The sequence below is a fragment of the Marmota monax genome, unplaced genomic scaffold (assembly GCF_021218885.2).
Source record: "Marmota monax isolate L192 unplaced genomic scaffold, Marmota_monax_Labrador192_F-V1.1 WCK01_AAM20220418_F8-fsc00108, whole genome shotgun sequence".
Lineage (NCBI taxonomy): Eukaryota > Metazoa > Chordata > Mammalia > Rodentia > Sciuridae > Marmota > Marmota monax.
In genome coordinates, this window is record NW_026694593.1 from 3,898,728 (window position 1) to 3,914,420 (window position 15,693).

Genomic DNA, 15,693 nt, shown 5'->3' on the forward strand with positions numbered 1-15,693 from the left:
GGGGGACACTCAGCTCTTCCAGGAACATCTCAGCAGGAAATAGAGAGGGAACAGCAAGACCAGGCCAGGGCCGGTGCCAATCATTTCAGAACTTCCTTTTCTCCAATGCTTTCACTTAGTTTCATGATTCAAGTCATTAGCAGCCCCCATATTTGTGGCCACCGCTGGAGACTCCAAACTTCTGACCGCTGCTGCCATCACAGGAGTCGGAGCTCTGGCGACGGCATCGGTGGGACCTGTGGTGCCTGTGGTGGCTCAGGAAGCAGCCGCCCTCAGAGCTGGGGCCAGCACACCCTCCTGAGCTCGCAGCGCAGCCAGAGGCTGCAGGCAGACACAGTGCTGGGCTCTTCGGGGGGCACTTGGGTGAGGGGCACTTGAGTGAGGGGCACTTGGGAGGGGGCTGGCACTGCTGCTGGTTCTGCTGGAAGGACATCCTGGCAAGAATCTGACCTTGAACAAAATAACACGAACATTTGAGCACAGAGTTTCAGACCAATGCCTCCCCACTTTGCTTGTCAGACCTCCCCTGCTCCCACAACTCAGCTGATTTCTAAGCAAAGACCAGTGGGAGAGACGTGGGAGCTTGGAGGGACGCTTGCATTTGGATAAGGCATCTTCGAGGATGTCAGATGGATCCGTGTGACAATAGGCTCAGAACAGGAAAGGATCGTGAGGTCCTGTGGCTTGTGCAGTTTGTGGCTCCCTGACTCCTACCCCCATCTCCCCCCTTGCCCTCATCTCCCCCAGCTGCTCCCTGTGGGTTCTTCCTGAGCTTCTATCTCAGATCTGAGCTCGTCTCCCCACACACTCTGAGCTGCAGATCTGTTCCTGTGGGGCACTCACCGGGTGCAGGAGGCAGAGAAGGCTGTTTCTGAGGAGCCCAGGGCAGGGAGCCTTTTATACCCTGCAGAGTGGGTGACACATCACCTGAGCATGCTGCTGTTTCCACAGCCAGGGGAGGTGACAGTGCTGGACACTTCAGAGTTACCTGTCTCCAGTGTCTTCCTGGGCACGTGCCTCGAAGTCTCATAGGTGAGGCCAGGATGTCCTTGTGACCACCCAGTTACTTCCCTCTGCTCCTCCCTGACCGTGCTGCCCCGCCCTTGCCCATTCATTGAGAGGCCCTGTCCCTTTCGCTTCATTCAACAGTAGTCACACGAGATGCACATGACACGTCTCTTCCCTTTGAACACCTTGCAGCCTTGACCATCACTCAGAAAAATCAATATATCAGATCTGGTGAGATGAGCACTATCAGAGGTGTTTACAAAGACTCAAGCCTCAGGGCCCAGCCTCGTCAGTCAGTCCCCCATTGCACTCCAGGCCCCAAAGAGCAATAGAGCCTTCAAGTGCTCACTGGGAGTGGCAGCCGGACAAGGCCATTGGCCTGAAAAACTATGAAGTGTGGGGTGAGGGGACCATCATGCCCCCCACGTGGCTGCAAGTGGACAAGTAAAGGAGTTGGCGAGGATAAGGCCCTTAGAACTCTACGGTGATAAGGCTTGCAACTGAGGTTGTTAAGAAGGACGAGGAGGAGAATACTGTGTCCCTGTCTACCTGGCTGTAGGATATGGGTAGCAACTAAAAGAAAAAGTGGTTCATGTGTTTGGAAGAGATGTGGAAGAGATGAAGAAGTGATGAATGACATCGAGCTTGTTTTTAGATGGTTGGTAATTGTGAGGTGGATGATGGTGGAGGGGGTACGTGTGCCCCATTCCACAGGTTGGCTACGTTTAGTGTAAACAATACCATTATCCCATTGGATTTCATTCTGAAATTACAGTTGCAGCCCTCATAGAATTTCAGCTCAAGCATGATAATAAAGCATATTACAGATATTTACCAAAAAGAAATAATATTGAAGGGGACTTTAATTCTCACATACTAAAATTTAATTAGTTCAAATAAACCTTACAGTGAATATTTCAATCTGTTGTAAATTTGAAAGAGTGGCAGCCTGTTTTTAGATGCTAAATACATATTGAATAGAAAAAGCTAGTGTCCTTTTCCTCTCCAGTCTAAAAATTACTCTTTTTAAATCCATGATTCCTTCCTCAGCACCACATACAAATAAAGATGTTGTGTCCGCCAAATACTAAAAAATAAATATTAAAAAAAATTCTCCCTCTCTAAATCCATGATTCCAAAAGTTCTTTCCGATGTGTACAAGAGCACAAACGCCCCTGGAACATAGATAAAGGGATTTCTGGTGACAGCAGGGACAATCTGAGAGAGCCCATGGTGCACATATGCCATATTTTCTTTATCCACTCATTCACTGAGGGACACCCAGGTGGATTTCATATCTCATTATTGTTAATGATGCTGCAGTAAACAAGGAGATGCAGAAACCTCCTCAACTACCAATGCCCTTTTCCTTTGGATATAAGACCAGTAGCAAGACTGATGGATCATAAGGTAGTTAATTTTCCATTGTTTGTCAGACCTCCACACTACAATAATGTACATACTGCTATGTACACTATGGTGACGGTTGAACCAATCTACAGTCCCACCAATACTGTACAAGTGTTCCCCTTTGTTCCAATTCCTTACCCAGGGCTGTTCTCTCTTGTCTTTTGAATAGAATCCATTCTAACAGTTGGGAGGTAATATCTCATGGTGGCTCTAATTTGCATTTCCCTAATGATCAGTGATGTTGAAACTTTTCACAGACCTGTAGGACATCTGTATGTCCCCTTTGAGAAACGTCTAAAAGGGTCCTTTGCCCACTTTTCAAGTTGCATTATTTGTTTTCTGTTACCGAGCTGTTCTTGTTCCTAAATACATTCTGGCTATGAGTTCATTGTTGGATGTAAGGTTCACAAATATTTTCTTCCATTATTCAGATTATCTTTTCACTCTTGCTGTTCTGTGCATAAACCTTTTATTTTGATGAAATCCCATTTGTTTTTGCTTCTGTTGCCTTTGCTTTTGGTGATCAAAATCCAAAACTTTTTTTCAGGCCCATATTGAGAAACTTTCCTCCTATATTTTTTTTCCTAGTAGTTTTATAATTTGAGTTCTTATATTTAAGTCTTTAATCCGTATTAGCATACAGAAATGTTTGTATACACTAATAACAAACTATCCCAAAAAATGAAATCAAAAAAATAATTTCATTTACAATATCACTAAAACAATACTTAGGAATAAATTCAATCCAGGAATTGAAAGGTCTGTGCACTGAAAATTATAAAGCATTGATGGAAGAAAAATAAAATGATACAAAAAATGGAAAGCTATTCCATATTCATGGATTGACAGGATTAATATTGATAAAATCTTAGAGGTGGTGTCAGCAAGATGGTAGAATTCCTCAGCTCCACTCTCCCTCACATAAACCCAATTAGCAACTCTCTACAAACAAGAACACCTCATGAAGACCCCAGAACTCCCGAATGAGGCTGAGACGCTTCCTTGGACCACAGAACTAAGATTAGCTACAGGCAAAGGGTAAGCAGAGAGGCTTCATTCTGACCACACTGACTCTCTCCCTGATGGCCCAGCTTGAACACAGGACTCAGGGAGACCCACAGTCTGTACAGGAGTCAGTTAGACACGAACACTCGGCTCCCTCACCATTCTAGGCCCTCTTCCACAAAGCATTCTCCTGTCTTACAGGAAACACCGGAGGTGTCAGTAGGGTGACATCACCTGGTGCTAGTTAGAAGCAAGGGACACGTGTAGGGCTCAAAATGACCAACAGCGTGATCTTTTGGTTGCTCTACATTCCAGCCAACAGAGGTAAACTGACGGAAAGTCTAGAAGACAGCACTGTTGTGCAGTAAGTATGGCCAAGGGGACTCCCAAGGTTGGCTCTTCGGCTGACTTCCCTACACAGCTCTGGTGCACTCCCTGAACCTCCATTGGACAGGAAATTAAACTTCAAGGGCACCACAGCTATTATTTACTAAGGGAGCAACTGAACCCATCTGATCTCAGCTGCTGAGCCTCAACCCAGATAATCCTGAGCATACTCCTTAACCCTTCCCCAAGCTGAAAATCAGGATCAAGGTTGCACTTAACTACAGAAAGACATCTGGCCCCACCCAGGCTTCTCCGTAGCAGCCAAGTGGTTAATATACCAAGCTCCAGTGCTCCACTTAAGGTTACTCTAGGATGGGGGCTCAGCCTGTGTGCATGCAGACCTTTTTTAGCACATTCTCTAAATTTCCTCACCCTGAAGAGCAGTCCAAGATAACTTGCTCAGTCTTTGTGCCCAGCATATAAATCCCAAACTTTAGTCCTTGCTAATAAGAAACACAACTTTCTAAAATGCCCAGAAACAACCCCAGAGCTCAGCCAACAGCCCTGGCTGACTTCAGAGGTGAGCTAGTGGTCTCACCAAACTGGGGAGGACAGCCAGCAATTCCATTCAACTCCAGAGCACAGTTTACATTCCAGCTCCACTAGAAAATCCTACAGCCAGGGCTGCAGCAGACTGACCCAACCAGAATCCCAGGACAGACTAAATAGGGAATGTCAATCCACCAAAGAAGACCAGTGAAGGCTAGAAGAAATAGCTTTTCCTCAAACACGTAGGCACGATGCAGGACAGAAGATTATGGGAATATCAGGGGACAATTACACCATCAAAAAGAAACTAATCAAGTTCCAATAGTGGACCCTAAAGAAACAGAGATACATTAAACGACTGACATGAATCCAGGACAATCTTCTTAAAGAACTAGAAAAAAATAAAGATCAAAAATTAAATTACATGTGGAAAACAATTTATGAAGAAAATGAGAAGTTTTACAAATAAATACAAACAATAAAAAAACATAAATACTAGAGAAAAATACAATATGGAACCAAAAGTTTAATAGAAAGCTTCAACAGTAAACTTCATCAAACAGAAGGAAAAAATCGGTGAACTTGAAGATAGAATGTTGAAATTATCCAGTCAATGGAGCAAAACTAAAAATAAAGAATGAAAGAAAATGAAGAAGGCGAATGGAAATTGTGGTATGTCATCAAGAAACTCACCTTGGCAGAGTGGGAACATTATCAGAAGAGAGGAAAAGACCCAGAAAACATAGTTAAGATAATAAAGGCTTGAAATTCCCCAAACATGGAGAAAGATGATAATGACCAGATATAGGAAGCTCAGGGTGCTCCAATGAAATTCCACAAAAAGGGAGTCCATCACGACACATCATTATCAGACTATCAAAAATCAAAGACAAAAAAAAAATACTGAAAGCAGCCAGAGAGAAATTGTCCCACTGAAGGTAGTCTCCATACAGCTGGAGTAGATGTCTTGTCAGACACACTGCAGCAGTCCAGGAGAAGGTGGGATAATACACTCAAAGAGTTGCTAGCCAAGAATGCTTTATTTCACTGGTAAGTTTGTCCTTAGAAATTAGGGGGAAATAAAGATATTCCCAGCTAAACAAATGCTAAGGGAATGTATTACCACAGGGTCTCCTGGGCAGAAATTGGTTAGAGGATTTATTTCAGTTGAAACAAGAGGATATAAGCTAATAACATAAAACATATGAAAGTTAAAAACTCAGTGGTAGAAGTAGAGCATTGACTTATTCAAAATTCCCTACAACTGTAAGAGTAGCATATAAAGCAATTTTTATCTCTACCATGAGGGTTAAAAAAATCAAACTATTAAAAACAAGTATAGCTACAATAAATGTGATTCCCTGCATTAACAAGATCAAGAATAGGAAGCATGTGACCCTCTAATTGATGCATAGAAAGCATTTGACAAAACTCAATACCATGTCATGATAAAAGTTCTCAACAGGTAAGTATAGAAGGAATGTATTTCAACACAATAAAAGCCATAAAAGGAAAATCCATATCTTGGTGAAAAGTTGAAATCTTTTACTCTAGTACAAGGTACAAGCAAAGATGTTTATTCTCATCACTTCCTTTTTAATAGCTCTCAAAATTCTGTCCAGAGCAATTAGGCAAAAGAAAAAAAAGAAAAGAAATCCAAACAGGAAAGGAAGAAGTGATTGTCTGCACTAATGATATGACCTCATATATCAAAAATCTTAAAGGCACCACCAAAAAAAAAAAAAGTTAGGACTGATAAATTAATTAAATAAAGCTATAGAATACAACATCAACATACAAAACACTGTAAGATTACTATCACTAATAACAAGTTGCTCAAAAGAAAATTAAGAAAAAATTTATAATAGATAAAAATAATAAATATTCAGGTGTAAGTTTAAAAAGTAAAATTCATATAGTGAAAATTATAGAACAATGATGAAAAATTGAAGAAAACTCACATAAATGGAAAGATATTCTGTTCTAAAGAATTGGAAAGATTGATATCGTTAAAATGTCCTTGCTACTCGAAGTGGTCTCATATTCATGGCAATACCTACCAAAAGTACAATGCCATTGGTCACAGAACTAGAAAAAGCAATTGTAGCATTCATATAGACCTGCAAAGAGGATGGAAAGTCAAAAAAAAAAAAAGTCTGGAGCAAAATTAACAAAACAGGAGAAATCACAATGTTTTACTTCAAAATATATTACAAACTAATTATGATCAAAACAGAATGGTACTGGCATAAAACAAACTCATCAATCCGTGGAATAGGATAAAGTCCAGAAATAAACCATGTGGTTACAGTGATTTATTTTTCACAAAGTTACTGAGAACAAACAATGGGGAAAGTGTGGTCCATCCAATAAATCATGCAGGGGAACCCGGATATCTACCTGCAGGGGAGTGAAATCAGACCCTACTTCTATCCATGTAAAAAATCAATTAAAAATGGATTGAAGAGTTAAATGTAAACCCTGAAATTGTAGAGCTATTAGAGAAAAACATAGGCTGCAGCTCTGTGCCCAGCTCTTACTCTGGTAACTGCTCCCTTTGCTCTGCTGCGGAAGCTTTTCAAGTGCTACATCTGGCTTTTGGCTCTTGCCATTATTTCCTGAACTACTGGCGTCCTATTCAGGAAGTCATTGCCAGTGCGTGTGTCCTGAAGTGTTCCCCTGGTGTGTGCTTATGGCAGTCTCCGTGTTTCAGGTCCATTTTGAGTTGGTTTTTGTGCAGGGTGAGAGAGGGGGTTCTAGTGTCACTCTTCCACATAGGGGCATCCGGTTTTCCCAGCAACATTTGTTAAAGACAGATTTCTCTCCAAGGCATGATCTTTGGCTCACTGACTTACCAGAACCAATGGCAGTAGCTGCACTGGTCCTCTTTTCTACTCCATTGGTCTGTGTCTGGTTTTATTTCAGCTCCATGCAACTTCTTGTTACTATGGCTCAGTCGTATATTTTGAAATCAGGTATTGTGGTACCTCCAACATTGCTCTTTTGGCTTGGATGATTCTTAATTTTTTTTCATTTTGAATGTTTGGGGTCTTTTTCCTTCCATATGAACTTTAGGATTGCCTTTTTCTGTTCTGTGAAGACCGTCAGTGGCATTTTGATGGGGATTGCTTTGATTCTATAGATCGCTTTCCGTAATATGGTCATTTTAACAATAGTAATTCTGCTGATTCACGAACATAGGAGGTCTTCCCATCTTTCTGTGTCTTCTTTAATTTCTTTCTTCAGTGTTTTGTAAATTTCATTGTTGAGGTATTTTACCTCCTTAGGTTTCTTCCCAATCCTCAGTGTATACCCAAAGACATTAAAGTCAGAAAATCTTACAGATGCCTGCAGACCTATATTTATAACAGCACTAATCAATAAGTCTAGGTTCTCATCAATAGATAGATGAATAAGACATATGAGGTGTAAATAAAAACAATGGAGTATTTTTCGGCCATAAAGAAGAGAAAAATTATGTCATTTGCAGGAAAATGGATATAACTGGACATGATAATGTTAAGAGAAATAAACCAAACCCAGAAAGACAAGTATCACATGTTTCATTCATATGTAGATCCTGGGGCAGGGGTCAGGAAAGCAGGACATGAAAGTAGCATGGAGATTATTAAAGAAGAGGAGGGGGATGGGAGGTCGTAGGGGGAGGTAATGGGGGGGGGGGCATGACCAAAGAATGTCATTTGCATGTACAAACATGCCCTAATGAAACCCATTATTGCATTAACCAAAACACTAATTAAAAAGAAAACTATGACATTGCTCTGGGCAAGGATTTTTTGGATATGAAACCTGAAAACTCAAAAAAAAAAAAAAAAACCAAAAATAGACAAGAGTGCCTCAGACAAAGAACTTCTGCAGAGCAAAGGAAAACGTCAGCAGAATGAAAAACAACCCACAGTAGGAGATAAAATATTTGCAAACCATATATATGATAAGAAGTTGATATCCAAAATATATTAGGAACTCAAATAACTCAATATCAAGAAAACAATCCAGTTTTAAAATGGAACAGGGCTGGGGATGAAGCTCAGGGGTGGAGTACCTGCCCAGCATCTGCAAGACCTTGGGCTCAATCCCCAGCACTACCATAAAATAGTAAAATAAAACAAAACAAAACAATTAAAAATGGGCAAAGGACTTGAATAAACATTCTCAAAATAAAATATACAAATGATCTTCAAGTTCATGAAAAAAGTACTGAGCATCACTAATCATTGGAGAAATCACATTAAAACCACAAGATATCACCACCACACACCACTTAGAATGGTTTTTACCAAAGTGGCAAAAAAAAAAAAAATAACAAGGATTGCTAAGGATTTTAGGAAAAGATGGCTCTTTACACTCTTTGAGGGAAAGTAAATTAGATCAGCCATTATGGAATATGGTACGGAGGTTCCTCAAAAATGCCACACGATCCAGCCACACTGCTCTTGGGAATTGTGTGTCAAAGGGCTTCTGTAGTCCTGTGTTCCTTGCAGTATTGTTTATAGTATCCAAGGTATGGAATCATCCTAAGTGTCTATCAACAGAGAAATGGATAGAGAAATGTAGTATATATACACATAGTGGAATACGAGTCAGCCTTAAAAAAATGAATTCTGCAAATTCTGTCTTTGAGACAGACATTATGGTGACATTATGTTAATTTTTAAAAGGCAAATTCCACATGATCTCACTTGTAAATGAAATATTATAATTCACAGAAGTAGAAGAACAGTGATTAGAAGAGGTGGGTCAGGAAAGAAAGGCAATAAGTATTTACTGGTCAATGGATGCATAGTTTCAGCTACACAGGGGAAGAGTTTTGATATCTATTGCACAGCAGGGTAACTCTAGTCAAGAGTAACATTATATATTTTAAAATAAGTAAATTTCAAATGCATCATCAAAAAGATGTCAAGTAAATCAGGTGATGGATATGCTAATTGGCTAATACATATATATTAAATTAAAATTAAAATTTAAATATATTAAATTATATATATAATTGTACTCCATACTATGATAGTTATGATTTGTCAAGTTAAAATAATATAAACAACTAAATAGAATAGAACGTCCATACTACACAACACAGTATATAGATTCAAGAAAATATCAAAATTCCAATGACATTTTCACAGAATTAGAAAAACAATCCTAAAATTCATATGCGATCACAAAAAAAAAACACGAATAGCCAAAGAAATATTAAACAAAAAGAATGAAACTGGAAAAATATACTGCCTAACCTTAAAATATATTCTAAAGCCACAGTAAAAATAATATAATACTCGCACAAAAATAGATATATAGCTCAATGAAACCAAGTAGTCCAGAAATTAATTCATGCATTTAGTCAACTGATCTTTGACAAAAGTACCAAGCATACCCTGTAGGAAAAATTTCTTAAGAAAATGGTGTTGGGAAATACTTGGAACCATGCATTAAAGAAACAGTTTAGCACATCATCAACTTTATTTAGCATGAGTCTACCAACACAATTCACCAGAACTGAGCAGTGTACAGAGACATAATTTTAAAAACCCTTCCATCAAATTATGTGAAATTTGTATATGCTTTATCTAAAAATCGGGTACCTGAGAGATTTATAGTGGTACAAGTTGAGGGAATGCAAAATGTCAGGCAAAATTACCCGGGATTTTCATTGTTGGCACACTCTTGATTAAGCAAAGGGGAAACTTCAGATATGAAGGAAATAGTTCAAAAGTTTAATTCATAGAAGTAGAAAGACAGTGATTTTTTATACATTTTTTATACATTTCACAGTTACTGATAATACTCTACATTATATAAGTGAATACTGATTGGGAAAAAAAGAAAATGGCCCTAGGGAATCTGGATGTCTGCATGCAGAGAAGAGTGAGAGTCAACCTTCATCTCACCTCATACGGAGAAATCCTCTCAGCCCACTCGGGTGAATTTTCAGTTTCAGGCTAACTGCTGCCCTGGGAGCAGCCAGTGACTCGCTCTGGTGTGGTCCCAGAGCAGAAGTAAAGGGCATGGATCATGCCAAACTGGATGAGAAGGCTAAGGAGGGACCAGAGCAGAGGACACACGGCTTTGCTGGTGGTGTCAAGCCTGCAGCCTGGCAGACTCGGGTGGGGCAGCCTCAGTGGGAGGGTGCTCTCAAGGAACTCAGGGTGCTCCCTTGGCTCTATTCTGGCCCATGAGCGGTGACCCTCACTGGAGACCCCACTCGGTGACTTTTCTCCTAAGTCCAAGGTTTGATCTGAGCCTGTGCCCTTCCTAAGTGCCACCACCAGACCTTATGTCATTCATTCCCTATGTCATTCATTCCTTTATGTCATTCATTCCCTTATGTCATTCATTCCCACAATCCTCCACTTGGGAAGCCCAAGCTGAGTAGGAGCTAGATCAGTAAGTAGTTTGCTCAGGCTGAGGTTTAGCAGAGAATAAGAGGCACAATCGTGGCCTTCAGGGATCTGACAACCTGGCCCAGAAGATAGTCTCTCCACAAGGGTTCACATGTGATGACTGAGCCCCGAGGGATAATGTAGGCACTAACGGGAAATGAGAGGAGAGCTGACTTTGACTTGGGGTTCAAACCTAGCTGTAGAAGAGAATAATTATTTTTCCATGAAGAATGATGTTACGGTTTGGCTATAGGGAATCCTAACAAAACCTCCTGTGTTGATGCAGGAATATTTCAAAGGTAAAATGATGATTAGGTTGAGAACTGTCACCTGATCAGTCCATCCTAGCTGGGTGGTAAATGGAGGTAGGTGGGGCGTGGCTGGGAAAGGTGGATCATGGGAGACCTATCCTAGAAGGATCTCCACCATGCCCTTCCGCCATGATGCTCCTCTTCACTGGGGCCCAGAGCAATGGAGTTGGCCAACCATGGACTGAACCCTGAAACCGTGAGCCAAAAGAAATGTTTGCTCCTATAAGTTGTTCTTATCAAGTGTTTTGGTCCCAGTGATGGAAAAAATGACTGATACGCGTGGTTTCCTGGAAGTAATACAAAGCCTATTTTAATCCCAATGACATAAACTTTTGAGTTGCTGTGAGGCAATCCATGTCCCCCAGAGTGACTGGAGCACTTCAGAATCCATCAGCAAGATGATTTCCTTTTCCTCATGCATCAGAAGCTGACTTGTGGGTGGATTATTCTCAACCCCATCTCTGATTGTTTCCATATCCTGATGTTCCCAATTTTTTCCTTCTTGAGATGGAGCTCTCTAACTCACACTTCTCTTATGGAACTTCTCCCACCTCTAGACCCACCCACTTGTTCTCAGATTCTACAGTGAACCTGAGGTGGTGGGAGAAGGTTATTGAACCCACAGCCAGGTTACTTCTCCTAGAGCCTGGGTCAAATGCTCTGCAGTGACATTTGGTAATGGCCTTGACATCCTAAGGACCTGGGATAACAATGAAGGAAAAACTTACCCGCCCAGCTCCAAATCGTGATGTTATGACCTAATAACATGTGCTTCTGCTAGTCCAGGAAGTGTTTATTAGAGGTGTAGTTCCTGGGCGAACCGTCTAAGCAGGCATATAAGTAATGAATGAGCAAACAGTTAAACAAACAAGGATCATCCATTCTCCTTAGCAACATAAGACTGATGCTGTGAAAGGCAGCTGAGTCATTCTTGGAGAAGATCAGATGAAAATCCAAAAATGCCCCTGGATGAGAGATTTATTTCTGGAGTTGATAGTTTCCTACTATAGAGTTTTAGGTGCATAGATTTGGGTTAACCTGTTGTTCATAATAGATTGCTCATCATCAGTCCACACTGAATCTTCTTAATTAATTGATCTATCTGCGTAACTACTTGCCCGTTTTTTAAATAATACACACACACACACACACACACATACAGGAACCACCTAAGTGAAAACCAGTATTTGATAGTAAGTTATATGTACCTTACACCTGACCTGTCCCATCTGAGATAACCATGATCCTAAATCTTGTATTTGTCATTCTTTTATTTCATTTTTTCATGTTTTATCATTTTTTATTCCTAAAAAAAGTTTTTTTGATTTTTATGTTTCTATTTTAAGTGGATTTCCTGAGGTATTATCATACAAGCCAAAAAAAAAAAATTTAAGTCCCAACCAACACCACTACATGTAAACACGTTTCCAGTTTGGATACAGCAGTCCTATCACCCCAAAATAGTCCCTCATGTGCCTTCAGAGAGTCTCTCCACTCTATCAGCCTTGGGCGATTACTGACCTACTTTCAGTTTTTACAACTTTGCCTTTTCCAGAAAGTCACGTAATTGGAATCATATAATGTGGTGTAAAGTCTGGCTTCTTTCACAGAGTACATATGATGCACTTGAGATTCATTCCTCTCGTTCTGTGCATCAGAAGTTCCTCCATTTTTACTGCTAAGGCCTTCTATTGTATACACACACCATGTTTTGTCTTGTGACAGCCATTCAGCAGGGAAGGCCATGTGGGTTGTTCTGAGTTTGGAGCAGTTATAAATAAAATCACTATAAATTCTGGCCTCGGATTTTATGGGAATATAAATTTTCTTTCTCTTGGGTAATTATTTAATAATGAGATTTCAAGGAAAAATAGTAAATGGATGTTTAAGTTTTTTAAAGAAACAACTAATCTTTTCCCACAGTGGTTGTATGATTTTGCATTCCCACCAGCAAAGAGTGAGAATTCTAGTTGCTCCACATTCTTGATAGTACTTGGTATTGGCAGTTATGGTTTTTTATTTTAGCCATTCCAAGGTCTGTGGAATGGAATCTCATTTTGTTTTTAATTTCCATTTCCCTAATGATTAATGATGAGTGTCTTTTCATGTGCTTACTTATCGTCCATGTGACTTCTTCATTGAAATGTGTCTCCAAATATTTTGTCCATTTTTACATCAGATTGTCTATTTTCTTATTACTAATTTTGGGACATTTTTAATATTCTGGATAGAATTTCTTAATCACATATGTGTTTTTAATTGGCTCTTTTTAGTTATACATGACAATAGGGTTCATTTTGACATAATCATTATTATGGCCTAGCTTAGTAAGCACCCTATAGATTATAGGATATCAGTAAATATATCCTATAATTTTAGGATAAGCAATATTAAGTTATTCTGGTTATAAGTTAAAGAACTTAGCCTAAGTAACTCCATTTTAAAAATAAACCATCTTAACCTAATTAACAAACTTAATTGCTGCAACCCCTGCCCAACCACAAATGTCACCCCACCCCTAACAAAAAGTCCGAAATGCTTGCTCTAGACACTGACAACCCTGTAGAGGTTCACCTAATTGCTCATTTTAGCTTCTGTAACTGAACTTGCTTTGTAACTGAGCTTGCCTGTTCTGTGCAACTGCAGACCCCTACACATGGGGGAAGTGGTGTTTATGTATACAGGAAGGTGGGCACTGCACCCTGAACAGCATCTTGCTAAGGGGCAGTCGCGGGCCAGCTAAATAAAGACCCTCCAATTTGGACAAAATTCGGACTGAGAGTGTTTTCTGAGCAATGGGCACCCAACAATTATAAAAGTGCAGAATATGATTTGTTCTCATTCAGTCCCTAGTACTCCCTATTGCCTCCCCCTTCCCTCTCCCCCATTCCTTTTCTCTACTGATCTTTAAAAAAAAAACTATAAGTAAATATCACATATGTATTTAAAAAATATTTTCTATAAGTCTGTAAATTTCATTTGCATTTTCTTAAGTATCTTTTGAAAAGCAGAATTTTTAAATTTTGATGAAGTCTAATACTTTCTTTTAGAAATATGCCTTTGTCATAGCTGAAAATTTTTTACATAACCAAAGTTATGAAAATATTTTCTCTTGTGTTTACACTAGAAGTTGGGTGGTTTGTGTTTCACATTTGGTCTGTTATTGAGTTAATTTACATATAACTCCACCTTGAGCTAATCTCTATATAGTGATAGGCAAGACTTTTTTAAGCATATGGATGCCCAAGTGTTTCAGTACCATTTTAGAAATGACTACCGCCTTTGCTTAAAATAATCTAATCATCTATTCTGGATCTAATTTTGGACTCTGTATGTCATAGATTCACCTCTTCTTTGGGAAAAGCCTCTTTCTCTCACTATTTAAGTCCAAGATTAACTTTTTGTTGTTGTTGTTCATGTCCTTATCACATTGAGGATGTTTGCCTTCTATTCCTTGTTTTCTAAGAGTTTTTATCATGAATTGTACTGGATTTTGTCAAACGCTTTTTTCTGCTTTTGTTGAGATGATTCCGGATTTGTAGTTTCCCTTTATTCGATATGAGCGCAGTATGTCTCAACTATTCGTCGTTTCTCCTTAGAATCGCTGTCCTGTCTGAATTTTTCTACAGTTAAAAAAAATGGGTTGGATTTTAACAAATCATGCATATCTTTTATAATGTGTGATCTAGCTACGAATTGATTTCCTCAGCCTCTGAGTCCAAGACGAGATCACCATCACTACCCTTGTCCAAGTCACCGTCACTGAAAGGACCAACCATTCAAGCAGTCACAAACCAGTTCCATGTCATGTTTTAGAATCCACAAAGGGATGTGTCCAGTGTCACAGAAGCCAGTCGGACAGCTCTCGTGAGTCACGGTCCATCCAGCGCTGCCTCTCCTGCTCCAGCTCACAGCCTCCATGTCCGCCCTTCTCCTCTCCTGAGTCACCTAGAAACTTGGGAGCTTACCCAGCCATTGAGATTGGCCTTGCTCTTCAGATACTGTTGCCTGTGGTCTCTAGATTGTGCTTGTTTAAACCAAAAGGAGTCTTCGTGTTTGCTTCTCTTGAACAGTATTAGAAATGCTGTCCATTTGAGCAGACTGATCTGAGCCCCCAATGAGGTCAGCTTTGTTCTTCCTCCACAGAATCTGTCATTTGTACTGCAGACACACCACAGTGGCAATTCGTTATTTGGTGTGTCCCCTGTTGGCTGATGACCGGCATCCTTGTGCGGGCTGGCTATACCTCCTTCCTCTACACCTGTGTTCCTGTTGCTGAGCTCAGTGGCTGACCCACAGCTGACACTCGGTGTTGGCTGAAGGGTCATTGACTGAGAGAGAAGAAATTCAGGAGAATGGGTGGATGACAGCCAAGAGTAGGATCTGGTCTGTGGGAGCAAGGAAATGGCTGATCTCATTCCTGGAGGTCAGACGAGACTTTCTTGAGGAAACCTGAGCCCTGGCAGCAGCACCTCCATTAGGCTGGCCTCTTCCTCCTGGTGACCATCTGCACTAAAATGCCTTTGGGTAACTACTGTGGGACACAAGTTGTAAACTAGGACCCTCTGGGTTAAACCGGGAGACTCACCCCATCCATAAGGCATTGTCCAAGCCTTGCCCTGCCCAACGAAGCTGACCAGGAAAAAAAGAGGCATTTCCACTCTTCTCTCCCTGTTCACCTC